At 38.4% G+C, this 14,444-nt stretch overlaps 1 protein-coding gene across 1 annotated transcript in view; it reads left to right on the forward strand.

The window, feature by feature from the left end:
• DAAM1 (dishevelled associated activator of morphogenesis 1) overlaps positions 1-14,444 on the forward strand; it is a 207,742-nt gene that overhangs the window by 36,491 nt on the left and 156,807 nt on the right.

Below are 14,444 nucleotides of genomic sequence, written 5' to 3' on the forward strand. Positions count from 1 at the left end.
ACTAAGTGTTCCCTAGCAATGTAAGATTCTTGAGAGTTTAGTTTGTTTCATGTTTTCTCTTCATTTCCCCAGTGCTCAGCACAGTGACTTGGAATGTTTTGTTGATTGACAATGTTTATCTTCCTTTTCTTGGGAGCACAGAGTCTCCCAGAAACTATACTACCCTCTCCTCTAGCTTTCAAATTGGGAGAACTAGATTACCCTTTTCTCTAGCTTTCAGATCTGTTCCAAGCTAATGCTTGGCAGCTGGAGTGGAGTGTAGGAGTTACAAGTGTTTAGAAATGAATCACAAATCTAGGAAAGACACTACTGATTGCATTCTTTGTATAGCTCAGTTCAGATGCACAGAAATGTTCTGAATGAATTGTTCCTTTCTTGGTGATTTATCACAATCTCAATTCCCAAGACTGTTCTTCTGATTCATTTAATATGAATGGCACAGACTCAGAGCTTTCCTCTACATGGTTTACAGCCTGATATCTTTGCACGAGACCCTGCTTTGGCCATATTTGATTATTGTGACATCTGATGTAGAAGCAACTATTTATGTACAAATATTGACTTTCCATGCTGGCATGATTTTCTCCTCCTTCAGGTCCTCAGGAAAGGAGATGTTCTGGCTGGAATTATGTACTTAGTCATAGACTATATTCCTTTTCCTGGATTTCTAATCCAGGTTTCTTTCAAGGGAAGGAAGATCTTCTGAAGAATGCTTTCCAATTTTCAAGATTTTTAACTGGACTAAGTTCCTTTAATAGTGGGGCTATGACTCAAAAATTCCTTTTTTTTTGGCAACTAGTTATTAATTATTAGTTGAGTGGCTCAGATCCATGGTCAATAGCTATTTTATATTGAGGTCTTAGAAGTTTCCAGAATAGAACCAGTTATGTCCAATTTTGAATCATAACTTATTCCAAATTATGAATTGTCTAGGTCTCGTCTCCTGACTTAATGACATTCATTATTACCTCTAACTATGCCTACTCTAATACTATCAGTGATAGTTAATATTTCTAATGGGGCTATAAATGAACGTAGCTAATGAAGTAAGAATGGGGAGGGTGTTAAGTAGTCCTGGGTGGATTTTTAGACCCCACCTGTTGCCAGATGAATTTGAATGGCTTCATATCTTTTGCCAGCCTTGTGATTATTGAAGGGCAGGAGGAGACAAGGAGAGACTGGGAGAAAAGAAAAATGGGACCTTTTCCCAATTGATGGGATACTTTGTGTAAAGTACTCCTAATTACTCACTACTTCCCACACTTTAATTCTTTCTTCTTGCTACTCTATGCCTTTGTTTTTGAAATTCTCCTTGCTTAGCACTTGAATATCTGTTCATTGGTTAGGACTTAAATCTGGCATGCCCACTCAATCAAGTGACTAGCAACTGAAAACTTTGATAATTTTATAGCAATTAGTTAGCTCCTACCACTTGAACATTAATTAGCACAATTGGCGTATGTGGATTCTCTAGGTACATAGGTATTCTCACACACCTAGTTTCAAAGGATTAAGGTTAGAAATGAAGTTTTCAAGGTATCACATTGGACATGTATTGTTTACCTGATGGCCTTTTAGCAGTAAATTGCCAACCTGATAGTACCCCGGTCTTAAAGTAATAGGAATGGCCTCAAGGTAGAAGATGGCATTAGAGGTTTAAATATCAAATAGTAATTCCTCCTTCCTCCCAGTGTGATCTCTGGGAATAATTGTTCAGCAAGATTGACACTTGATACATGGAATGTGCATGGTGCCTGATAAACTGATGTGTGTGCTCAATAAAATAAGTAAAAATTTACAATAAAAAGTGCCATGTGATGATGAAAGACTGGGACTACTTTTTCTACCCCTTTCTCCTTGAGATCTTTAAGACTTGATCAGAGTGACCTTTTCAGCACTAGATAGCTAAAGATAACCCCTTGGCAATGATGGACAAGAAAATCTTGTGGGTTAAGCATTCTATCCCCTCAACAACTACTTCCCTCTTTAGTAATACTAGGGGGGGAAAAAAAGAAAGAAAAATCAAAGGTTTAGTGGTTGAAAGAGACTATGGGAAAGGAGACTTGGTTAGGGGGCAGAGGTATGGCAACTTCTTTGATATTGTTGGGTTGGTTTTTTTTTTATTATGTACTCAATAATCAACAAACTAGAGAAGGTTCTATAAGAAACTATGAACTTTTGTACTGTGCTTTTTAAGGAGTGTATAATTAACTTAGCAAAGTAGTAACAAAATTGCCTTGTTTTTGCTTCATCATTAATGTAATGGGGAAAGGTTCTTGGTCTTTTGTTGTTTTTTTTTAAATATGTATCAGTTTCCTAAACGTCATGTATATCAGACCTTTTATGTTCTATGATCTCTTTATCCCTTCTTTGGTCAAGGACTTCTTTTTGTGGTTGTGAAAGTTATCTTCCTTTCTCCTTTCATTTGTTTATGGCTTGACCTTTTGTATGTAGAACATAGATCAATTTGGAGCTCATTGGCTCAGAGTCTGTGAGCCTATGGAAGAGTGTTCCAAGTCAAAATTCTTGTACCTCAGCTCTGTTAAGGGATGGGAAAACCTTCCTTCCAAGCTGTCTTGAAGTATTTCTGTCAGGCCTTTTCAACTTTTTTTCTCACCTTAGTTAAAGGGTCCAGGATACAAGCAGACCTGGGAGATATTGCAGGTTTAGTTCCAGACCACCGCAGTAAAGCAAGTCCCACAAATTTTTTGGCTTCCCAGTCCTTTTAAAGTTATATTTATACTATATTGTGTAGTTGATTGTTTGTAATAGTATTGTGTCTTAAAAAACTAATATACACACACCTTAATTTAAAAATACTTTATTGATTAAGAAATGCTAACCGTTATCTGAACCTTCAGCAGTCTTCATCTTTTTGCTGGTGGAATTTCTTGCCTCCATGTTGATGGCTGCTGACTGATCAGGGTTTTGGTTGCTCAAGGTTGAAGTGACCGTGGCAATTTCTTAAAATAACAATCAAGTTTGTTACATTAATTGACTGACTCTTCCTTTCACAAAACATTTCTCTGTAGCGTGCAATGCTGTTTGATAGTATTTTATCCACAGCAGAACTTTTCAAAATTGAAGTTAATCCTCTCAAGCCCAGCTTCTGCTTTATCAGCTAAATTTATCTCATTTTCTTCAATATTGTTGTGTCTCAGGGAATAGGGACACCATGGGATTGGCTAGTCTGAGGGCTCAGATGATGGTTAACATTTCTTAATCAATAAAATATTTTTTAATTAAGGTATGTATATTGATTTTTTTAAAGACAGTACTATTGCACGCAATCAACCTATACAGTGTAGAGTAACTGTATAACTGCTGATAGACTTGCTCCAGACAGGTTGCTACAAATTTAAAAACAACAACCACCACCCCACCACCCCACCCCTACAAAATCGGAGAAGTGCTATAAAGTGAAGTACAGTCAAATGAGTGAAAAATCTTTTCTTCTCAGGAATCTAATGAATATGCTGTCTCTTTTCTCTGTACTTCTCTTAAGATCTGATTTAGCTTCTGATTCCTAGAGGTCTTCTTAAGGGTACTGTTATGCTTTCACAAAATTGCCTGTTGGCGTTTAGAAAGCATCCTTATTTCTGATCAAACACTTGACCCTTACTAGCTCTGTGACCCTGGGCAAGTCACTTAACTCCAATTGCTGGGGGGGGGGGAGCATTCTTATTGTACAGAAGTTGATTTGCATGCATTTCAAGAGGGTGTGGTATGACTTTCATCCATTTTCTCACTTCTCACCTGAATCAGTCTCTCCCCCCAACTCTGTACTTTGTCGTATTTGCTTTCAGAAAGCAGGCAAAAAGTCCCTAGCCCTCAGTTGCTCTCGCAAAACAGGGTATGTTCTTATGTCCTAACTTAATTTATTTGAGAACTAGCTCACTCTTTGAATTGTGGATCTTTAGGAGGGAAAAACACATGACAGATGGCTTTCTGTCTGAACAGTCTGACATTTGTCAAGGTGTTTTCAGCCATTTAACCACCCAAGGATTCTTTTGTTGTTATTGTTTTTAAAAAGATATTTCAATCATAGAATAAACCTTCAGTCAAACATGTGCCACCCAGTATGAAGTTCCTCATAGAATCCTAGGCTAGAATCCAAAGCCAAGGCAGCACATACCCTACCATAGGTCTCCTCCATTATTCAGCAGTCAAGAGGTTAGTTCCAAAGTGTTAAGAGAAAGAGGATGTTTTACAACAAAGGCAACCTTCTTATAAGGAGAGTAATTTCCTTCTTACTTTTGTTCTCATTGGCATTTTCAAACTGAGATGTATTATTTTCTTAGATGCATTCAAGAAGTATATCATGTGTATGTACAATATGTATATACTACATACACTACTATGTGTATGTCCTATGTGAGTATATGGTATATACATACTATGCTATGTGTATATACTATGTATATACTACATATACTATGTGCATAATGGCATACTGTGTGTAACTGTGTAAAGTACCCCTAATTATACAAAATTTAAGACAGTTTTCCCATTATTCCTAAAATGTCATAGTAGCAAACTTGTCTGTGTTGAATTAGTTTTATTTTTTAAGATCTTTCCTTGTGGTCTTAGAGGTGAAATTGAAAGATTGCTTGTTTCCCACTACCATTTCTAGACTTTCCTGCTACTGTCTCCTCTCATCAACATTTCCCCCTTTAAGTTTCACTTTATCCAAATTTATCTCCCAATTCAGCTTCTGGTGATTGTTATCTACCAGCCCCTAGATCTTTTTTCCTTTCTCAAGAAGTTCAGTACCTGGTTCCTGTACTTGTATTAGGGGATTTCAACGTACATGCTGATTTTTCACTCAAGCCCCTCACTTTTTCTCAGTGTACCCAACTCCCATGACCTCCTCCTGTCACCTTACTTTTAAGGTCAAGAACTGACATTCCTTTATCCGGTCATAACCTTTCATCATCCCATCTTTCCCTATACATTACTCTTTCTAACCTTATCATTTATTCTCACTGAGATCGCCATTCCTTTTACCCTTCAATACTTTTCCACACCATTACTTCTGTTCTGGCTTTACTTTTCTTCCTGCCCATTCTTAACTCTTAAGTTAACTAGTTCAACTGTATAGTATTCTCTATTCTTTCATTCCATCTTATTTTATCGCTGCTTACATGCTGACAAAATCCAAGTTGAATTACTGATGCTATCTTCTCTATATCTAAACTTATACTGCTAAATAGAACTAGAGAAAGTCACACAACTGCCTTGAGTCCACACAAATTTGTTATCTAAGTTTGACTGGGCCCTCACTGCAGCAAGGCAATCCTTTTATTTCTCCACGTCTATTCTTTATCCCGTTCCCCACAATGGTTCTATATTCTTTGGAGTCAGAGGACCTGTATTCATATTATGTTTGCTCCCTCTATGACCACGGAAAATTCATTTAACCTTTGTGAGCCTCAATTTCCTCATCTGTAAAATGGATTCTAAGATCTCTTCCATCTATGAACTTGTGATCCTGTTCTTTGATTAAAGCTCCCACATCACTCCCTTCTTAATCATCATAGCTGAATACCTTTGACTTAGACTTTACTAAGAAAAGAGAGGCCTTTCACTTCTGGAACACAACATTGGACTTGAAGTCTAGAAGTGCTGAATTCCAATCTTGCACCAAATACTTACTACATGTGTGACCCTGGGCAAGTCATTTAACCTTTTTCAGCCTAAGTGTCCTTATCTATAAATGAGGTTAATAATAGCAATTGCCTTATAGGGTTGCTATGAGAATCAAATGAAATTATAAATGTAAAGCATTTTGAACATCTTAAAGCACTACATAAATGCTAGCTATCATCATCATCATCATCATCACTTTCTCTCCTTGCTACTTTCCTTTCTCTGGGTTTTTAGAATACCATTGTCTCCTGATTTCTTTTACCTATCTGACTGCTTCTTCTTTATTTCTTTTGCTGGATCCTCTTCCAAATCATGCCATCTAATAATAGATGTCTCTCAGAGTTCTATCCTGATCTATCTTCTCCTCTCCCTCTATGCCACAGACAGTCATTCTCACTATAAGTCTGCAGACCTCTATCTAAAGTGATTTTTTTTACATAATGTGAGTTTGCCCACAGAAGTGGGAGAGAAAGGGAGGGAGGGAGAAAGGGGATAAGGTGCCAGGTAGGTTCAAGGACATGTATGGGCCAAAAACTCGTGGGAGCAGAAGACAGAGAAGAGAGAGCAGATGGAAGAACACATAGGGCCAGCCAAGTAGGGGCCTGGCCAGAACTGAGAGAAAGAACAGGTAGGGACCAGACACTGACACCGACAGGACATGGGGGACGAGATACCTATTGGTTGGATACTCGGGCAGGTGAGCAAAGTGGGGCAAAGGCCTTAAGCCAAGCCCTCATTGGGCCAGGGTGGCTGTGGGGGTGGGGTGGAGTAGTGGTCTCTCCACATATCTGTTTTGCTTTCACTTGGAGGGTTTTTTAAAAGTTTTCTTTTTTGGTGGAGGAAGGGGTCTGGGAGGCTACGGAATATATTTAGCTGGGGTGGGGGGAAGGGGCAGTGGAAGAGAGGGTGAGGAGCACAGTACTGTACAGTAAAGTTAAGCTAGGTTTTTAGGTTTGTTTGTTTTTTAATATGTATTTCTTTTAGCATTCCTTACATTTATTCTGTATGTAGCTTGCTTTGTATATATTTGTTTGCATGTTGTCTCTCTAGTAACCTCCCTGAGGACTTATCTTTTGCCTCTTTTTATATCCTCATCCCTTAGCACGGTGCATGGCCCACAGTAGGTACTTAATAAATATTTATTGATTTGATCATCATTATCATTTTCCCCTTATCTATATTGTGTAACCTCCTGTAATCATACCCATTGTTTCTTTTTTTATTCCCATCTTTGATGCAGATAGTCTTTCTCCATTCACCCTCAATCCCATTACCTCCTGCCTTCTTTAGCATATTATCTCTACAATCATCCTCTCACCCTTTTCTCCTGCTAAATCTAGTTTTTTTGATGCTGTTCTGTCTTGGTTGTCTCCTGTCTTAGTGAACACTCTTCTGTCTCCATTGCAATATCATCATCCATCTCATGCTCCATAACTGCGGGTATATCCCAAGGCTCTGTGCCAGGCTCTCTACTTTAATTCCTTGTTACTTTGCCATCAGTTTTAATCTTTCTCCTCATCTCCAGTACCATGTCATCGGCTGCCTATTACCTATTTCACACTGGATGTGCCAGAGATGTCTCAAACTCTGTGCAAAACTGAAGTCATCTTTCCCCTTAAACCCATGCCCCTTCCAAATTTTCCTATCTCTGTTGAGGGTACCATCATCCTTTCAGTCATTGAGATTTGCAACATCAGTGTCACCCTCAACTTCCTACTCTGTCCCTTACCCCACATTCTACCTCAAATGAAATAATATTTGTAAAAAGTTTTTAACACAGTGGCTGGCACATGTAGATGTTTATTTCTTTCCCTTCCCTCCCACCTTCAAAACATCTTGCCTCTGTTTCTGTCTCTGGCCTTCACAGCCTTAGATCAGGCCCTCATCTCTTCTTGTGTGGACTATTTCAGTAGCCTCCTAATTATTCTCTCTGCCTGGAGCCCCTCCTTTCTCCATTCTCTCTTTCATACTGCTGCCAGAGTGATTTTCCTCAAGTGTGCATTTGGTAGTCAGGCCTTTCCTCAGTTAACTTCGGTGGTTTCCTGTTACCCCTGGAGACAAATATGAACTCTTCCATTTGGCATTTTAAACTCTCCCAACCTGTTTCAAACCTACTTTTCCAGCCTTAGTATGTATCACTCTCCTCCATGAACACTTCAGGCCGAACTGACCTTGCTATTCCTCATGCACAATTCACTATCTCCTTTCATCATGCCTTTTGTAATGAACCTCCATCCTCACTTCTATAATTTAGAATCTCTGGGTTCCTACTCAAGCCATTCCTTCTAGAGGAGGCCTTTTCACAATGATGTCTCCCTCTCCTTTTGTCTTTCCCTCTCTGTGTCTCTCTCTCCCTTTCCCATTTTATTTATGCTGGTAGAGATGAACATTGTTTCTCTCTACACTATATGCTCTTTGAGCATATAACAACTAATAATAATAGCTAGTGTTTACATAGCATTTTAAGGTTTGCAGAGCACTATGCTGGGAACAAAATGGGCATTTTAACTAAATGTTTATTGATTAATTAATTAATCTATTTTATTGAAACAATCAAACAACAATAGCATGAAGTTTCTAGATACTGTATCTTTTTTTTCCTTAATGAAACAAATGTGGTATTAACAAGTGTTCTTTCAAAGGTTCAGGAGGGGCACAAAGCTTAAACTAATTCCATATACTTGTTTATTGTCCCACCACAATTCCAGAGGGAAGGAGCTAAAAATTCCTTGTTATCAGGCACAGGTAAAGTTCCCTGGAGTGCAGGGCTTGGGTACAGCTGCTCAAAACCTATTCCTTGGAGATGCTGAGGATTGAAGAGAAAGTTTCTCAGAAGAAACAATGTCACCAGCTTCATCCAACCTTAATTCCCAGAGTTATCATCTAAGCATTCTCTCAACATTGAAAATATCTACAATTTGCAGAATACCATGCTTCGTTGTTAGGGGAGATACCAAATTTATGCTTGCCCTCCAGGAGCTGATAATGCTGTAGGGTAAAAGACACAAATTATACGACGATGATGTGTATTATAGAGGCAAAACTATGTGAAGCTTGTAGGGGAAAGCTAGTGATTGGGGGTGGGGACAGTGGTGAACTATAAAGGGATATTTAATTGAAGAGCTAGTATTTGCATGAATCTTTAAAAGGAAAGGGGAGGGAATTTTAGGGGGAGGCATTGCATAAAAAAACCGAAGCCTGGAAGAGTAAAAAGGCTTACTTGCAGTGGCTGAGCTAGCAGAGGGTTCATTAGTTTGAACTGCACCTATTTTGGATCTGACTTTGTGCTGGTGTTTGATGTGCAAACACAAAAGCTAATGAATCTCTGCCCTCTGGGAATCAATCAATCAACATTTATTAAGCTGTGCTGGGCACAGCTTTAAGCACTGGAAATGCATTTACGGTAAATAGAAAATAGAAAAACAGTCCCTTCTGTAGAATCCAAGTAACGCAAAGGAAATATGACATGCCCAGATCTAGAGACTTCACCATCCCAAGTGTTCTACCGTATAATGAAGTTATCCCAATAATGAGCTTCCTGGGTGATGGTAGAGAGTCCTAAGGTGAGAATGAGATGTCTGAGGTGGGCTCCTTAAAGGGAAGAATATTCGCATGTATAAATACATACAAAACAGGAACAAAATAACCTTGGGTAGGGAGGAGGGAGAGGATAGTTACAGGTGGGAGAACCTCAAAAGGTGTCATGAAAAAGATAGCACTTTAGCTGACTATTGAAGGAAACCAGAGGTTCCAAGAAATGGAAGTGAGGACCAGAATGCATGCTAGGGATGGGGATAACCCACACACAAAGAAAGAAGATAGAGTAGCATATCTGAAGGACTGCAAGAAGGCTAGTGTGTTTAGATTTAGTGTGTATTGGGGAGAAATACACAATAAGACTAGAAAGGTAGATGGAGTCTATGTTTTGGAAGATCTTAAGTGCCAAAGTGAAGAATTTGCATTTGATCCTTGAAGTAATAAAGAGCTATGATAGCTTATTGAGTTATAGGGGTGATATGCTCAGACCTGCACTTTAGGTAAAACTCTTTGGCATCTGTGTGGAAGATAGACTGCAAAAAGGAGAGACTTGAGGTGGGGAGTCTTATTGGGAATATAGTGTAAAAAGTGTGTTAATTCATGGGATTGGGGGTTGGGGGGTAGAGGGGGAAAGATGACTTTGAGAGCTTCAACTGAGTGTAGTAGATGTATGAGTTGAGGGGGGAAAGGACAGATGTGAGATATATAGATGTAGAAATGAAAAGATTTGTTACAGAACATTTAAGATTTTTTTTTGACTCACTAGCCACATACCTAAATATTCTTACCTTAGAATTTGCTATTTCTCGGTACTATATCGTCTGCAATCCAAAACTTTAAAGTGCTACTGACTAGAAGAATCTGTGCTGCTTTTCACACACTCAACACATATTCTATTGAAGTTTTTCTTTGCTTTGTTCTCATCATTCCTTCTCTTCCCTGGTGCCCTCCCTCTCAAAGGTAAGAAGGTTAAAAGTTTTTGCAATCATATTCCTAGGATTTAAGTATGGATCTTGAAGTCCCCAAGGATGACACAGTAGAGACCAAAATAGTTAGCTAGGTATTAAGTTATTGAGAAAATAATAAACATATTAAAAAACATTTATTGAGTACCTACTGGTGCTTAGCACACAGGGCTGGAGAAAGATATGGAAAGAGAGTGTTGCACTGGAGAAGCTTACATTTTGATTGAAGAAGAAATCTAAGAGAGAATGGTGGACACAGAGGAGTATTTTGGTTTGAAAAGTTACGGCGATAGGAATGGTAGTATTGGAAAATTAAGAGAAACTCCTGGAGGTTATTCTCCTAGAGCAAAAGCTTGTCTGTGTTCCTTCTCAGCCCCAGCCCCCCAACCAATATGTGAATATGTGCATATGAAGAATAAATATAAAGAGAATAATTACAAAGTAGTTAGATACAAGGTAATTTGATAGAAAGGGCACGAGATTTTGAAGGTATCAAAAACATCTGAAAATATGTGCAATGTTCGGCACTGCACACAGGTTCTTAACATATTTATCAGATTAAATGTGTCATTTTTATAGTTGTTTATAACTAAAAAACAATAGATACAGCTTTGATTTCTTTCTAGCTCTTCCTTGATTACTGCCTTCCTATTGTCTTTCTATGCCCCATAAGATGTTTAGGATGTGCGTTTCTTGGCTAATTAGGTTACAGAACATTCACTTTTCTTCAACTACATTTTAGGGAGGAGTTTTTAGTTCCAAATTTGTCTGGCAATGCTTAATAACAGTAGGGACTTGTAGCATATAACAAAATAGAAAGCAGGCAAAACATAATCAGATTGAAGACAAGTATTTTCATAAAAATAGAAAATAGCATTTATCATCAATGCAATATATTTTTCTCATTGCAGATGTTTCTGCCATTAGATATATCATAACCATAATGGTTCTGGGTAATAATGACAGATATTTATAAAGCACTTTAAGTACATTCTCATTTGACCTTCTCAGTGGTCTTGTGAGTTAAGTATTATTGTCTTTGTTTTATCGAAGAAAAGCCATGCTCAGAAATTAAGTAGCTTGTCCATGGTCACGCTGCTAGTAAGCAATTAGGATGAAATTCAGACCCAGGTCTTCCTAAGCCCAAGTTCAGTATGTTGAGGTCTGATGAGAAAATTTTATAGTCTAGTAACATTTTTCTAATAAGTTGTTAGTGATTTTAACTTTTTCTAAGCACTCTACATGTCTGATTGCTCACATCAGCAGCACGCACAGTTAAGCCTGTAGCAGGGCAAAGAAATAATCTGTTGTTTTGTCATGAGGCATAGTTAGCTTCTCACCCTGATTTGCCAAACAAGGGATAGCTGATACATCAAATTCTGCTTTTGTATATCTCAAACTGTCTGCTACTTTGTGAGCTGGACACTTCAAACTTTGTTGACTTGCATTTGTCCTTCCTTCAGGATCAATACATATCCTAAAGTCTAATAACATTTCCCCCTTTTGGTCCCCAGATCTGCAAGAATTTCTTCCTTTTTTCCCCTTTTATTAAAGAAAGAAAATTAAATCTAAAGAAACTTTTCTTCTTTTGTCTGATTTTTTTTCCCCACCCCTGTAACATGACGTTTGGAAAATCAGAATTGGTAACTGGCAAATTATTGAGTGTAGGTGTATGTATAGCATAGATATACAAATTATATTAATGATAAGTATAACATTTTCAGTAAATAGAGAAATTCATTTTTTGTGTCTTTGAAACCACGAGTTGTAAACACAGTTAATCTAATGTTTTACTGAAGCAATAAACCTATACTTCCTAGACCTCTTAAAACTGAACTCCTAAGTGGGAAATTGTGCTAGATTATTCTTTAGAAAGATGACAGTTTTGAACCTGTAGATGTGTTCTAATTTTCACATTTTCCTTCTCTATGGACTCTTCCCTGCTGCTTTCAAATGTGCCTACTTCTCCATTCTTAAGAGATCATTTGACCTTACTATCTTTTTAAACTATCTTTCTATATTTCTCTTCCCTTTCATAGGAACAGCACTCAGTCTACATTGCCTTCACTTTCTCATTTCCCCACTCCTCATTCTCTTGAAATCTAGTTTACATTCTTACCGCTGGAATTAAACTGGTCTCCTCCCTCTGTCTTTTTCCCACTTCCTCCCCTTCTCTGTCTCATCCCCCCTCCCACCCCGTGTGTGTGTGTGTGTGTGTGTGTGTGTGTAATCTCTGATTTCATTAGCTCCCATGGGTTTAACTTACCTCTATTCAGATTCTCCCAGATGTATTTCTTCTCATGTCACCTACCTACCTATTGGATAAAAGGATATTCTGTAGACACCTTGAACTCAGCATATCCAAAACTAGAACTCTTGCCTCCTCAAACTCTCTTCTTGCTATACCGCCATTTCTGCTGAGGGTACCACAATCCTTCCAGTCACCCAGGTTTGCAGTATTGGGGTTATTTTCAACTAGTCACTTTCACTCACCATTCATTAGTTCTTAGAAGGTTACCCAGGCCATTGGGAAGTCAGTGACTTCCTCAAGGTCACACAGCCAGTATGATGGGACTTGCACTCATGTCTTTCCAAATCCTTGACCATCTAGGTGGTGAAGTAGACTGCTGAGACCAGAGTGAGGAAGAGTTGAATTAAAATATGGACTCAGACACTGGCTGTATGATCCCAGCCAAGTCACTTGACCTCTGCCTCAGTTTCCTCAAATGTGAAAGAGGATAATAATAGCACCTACCTCCCAGGGCTGTTGTGAGGATCAAAGGAGATATTTATAACATACTTAGCATGGTGCCCAGCATACAGTAGGCACTTAATGCTTGTTTCCTTCTTTCTTCTTTTCCTCATTTCTTTATTCGCTCCACTGTAACTTTCTGTGACACTTAGAACTTTGGAATTTCACTAATTAAAGAAAAAAGTTTCCCATCACTTACATTAGCATGGCATAATGGCTACAGAGATGGCCTGGGATTCAAGAAAATTGGGGTTTGAGTCCTGCCTCTGACATAGACCAGCTGTATAACTCTGGGCAAACATCTTGACTTCTCATTTCCTTGCTGATAATTGGTAGTCGTTTTCTGATGTATTTCCCAATGAAGTCACAGTCCTTGTTTTTTTAAGGCCACATATGAAGATCTTTTATGGACACCATCTACTTCATTAAAAAACTAGGAACAGAACTTTTCTTGCTATCCTGTTACTTGTCCTTTCTTCTTTTTGCAAAGGATAACAGAGAGAAAGGAAATCTACTGCACGTTGTTAAGTGACTTTCTGCCATTTGTATTTTTAAACTAACCTTCAATGAAATCTGGAAATCCACTTAATCCTGAACATTCCTAACACAAAAAAGGAAAAGAGCTTTGTACCAGTAAGAGGTTATTTTTAACTTGAAGTCCTATATTAGGTACTCATTACTCTGTATAGTTTCCTGGGTTAAGAACCTTTTTAAAGTTAAAAAAATGTGTTGTTGGGTTTTTTTTTTGGTAAAGTTGTTGGCTCCCTCCTCCCCCTTTTGGTATGACTCACCTTGGATCCACCATCCACTATACCTATATAATTCTATAATCTGTTGTTGTTGTTGTTTTGTTTTTGTTTTTAGGAAATTGGGGTTAAGTGACTTGCCCAGGGTCACATAGCTAGTACGTGCCAAGTGTTTGGTTTGAGGCTGGATTTGAACTCAGGTCCTCCTGAAGGCCGGTGCTCTATCCACTGCCCCTAATCCAATAATCTGAAGAGATCTGTGGGTCTTCTTTCCATTTATCCTTTTCCTAATGTGTAATCAAAGCCAGTATTTCAGAGCAAAGGGTGAATGTTTTGAACTTGCCTCTGTTTTGAAATATTATTGATCTATTTACTTAACTGCTTACTGTTAACTGCTTGGCAATATCTATGCCCTGTTTCCTTCTTGTCTTTTGTATTTAATTCAGTCAAAAACAATTCTCAATGAATTTCTCGTTTAAGCTACCTCCTGCACAGAGATCTTTCCCTCTCTGTATACATTGGTGAGAGATGGTATTTCTCCCCACCAAGGATCAGCCTCGCCAAGTTTAGAGACCCTCCTTACCTGGCTAGCTATAGAGTAATGAATTTCTTGGCCATAGCAATGCTTGGAGACCATATGACAAACTGTAGAGGTGTTGCTATCCGTGGTGTGGAGTGCCAGACCAAGAGCTGTAAAACCATGGGTGGATAGCCAAATATGCGTTGAAAGCTTCAACAGCCTATGTTTGTATGTGTGGAGCTAATCTTAAACCAGGATCTTCAGGCCTAATTTAG

The sequence above is a fragment of the Phascolarctos cinereus genome, unplaced genomic scaffold (assembly GCF_003287225.1).
Source record: "Phascolarctos cinereus isolate Bilbo 61053 unplaced genomic scaffold, phaCin_HiC Scaffold_3;HRSCAF=262, whole genome shotgun sequence".
NCBI classification, from domain to species: domain Eukaryota; kingdom Metazoa; phylum Chordata; class Mammalia; order Diprotodontia; family Phascolarctidae; genus Phascolarctos; species Phascolarctos cinereus.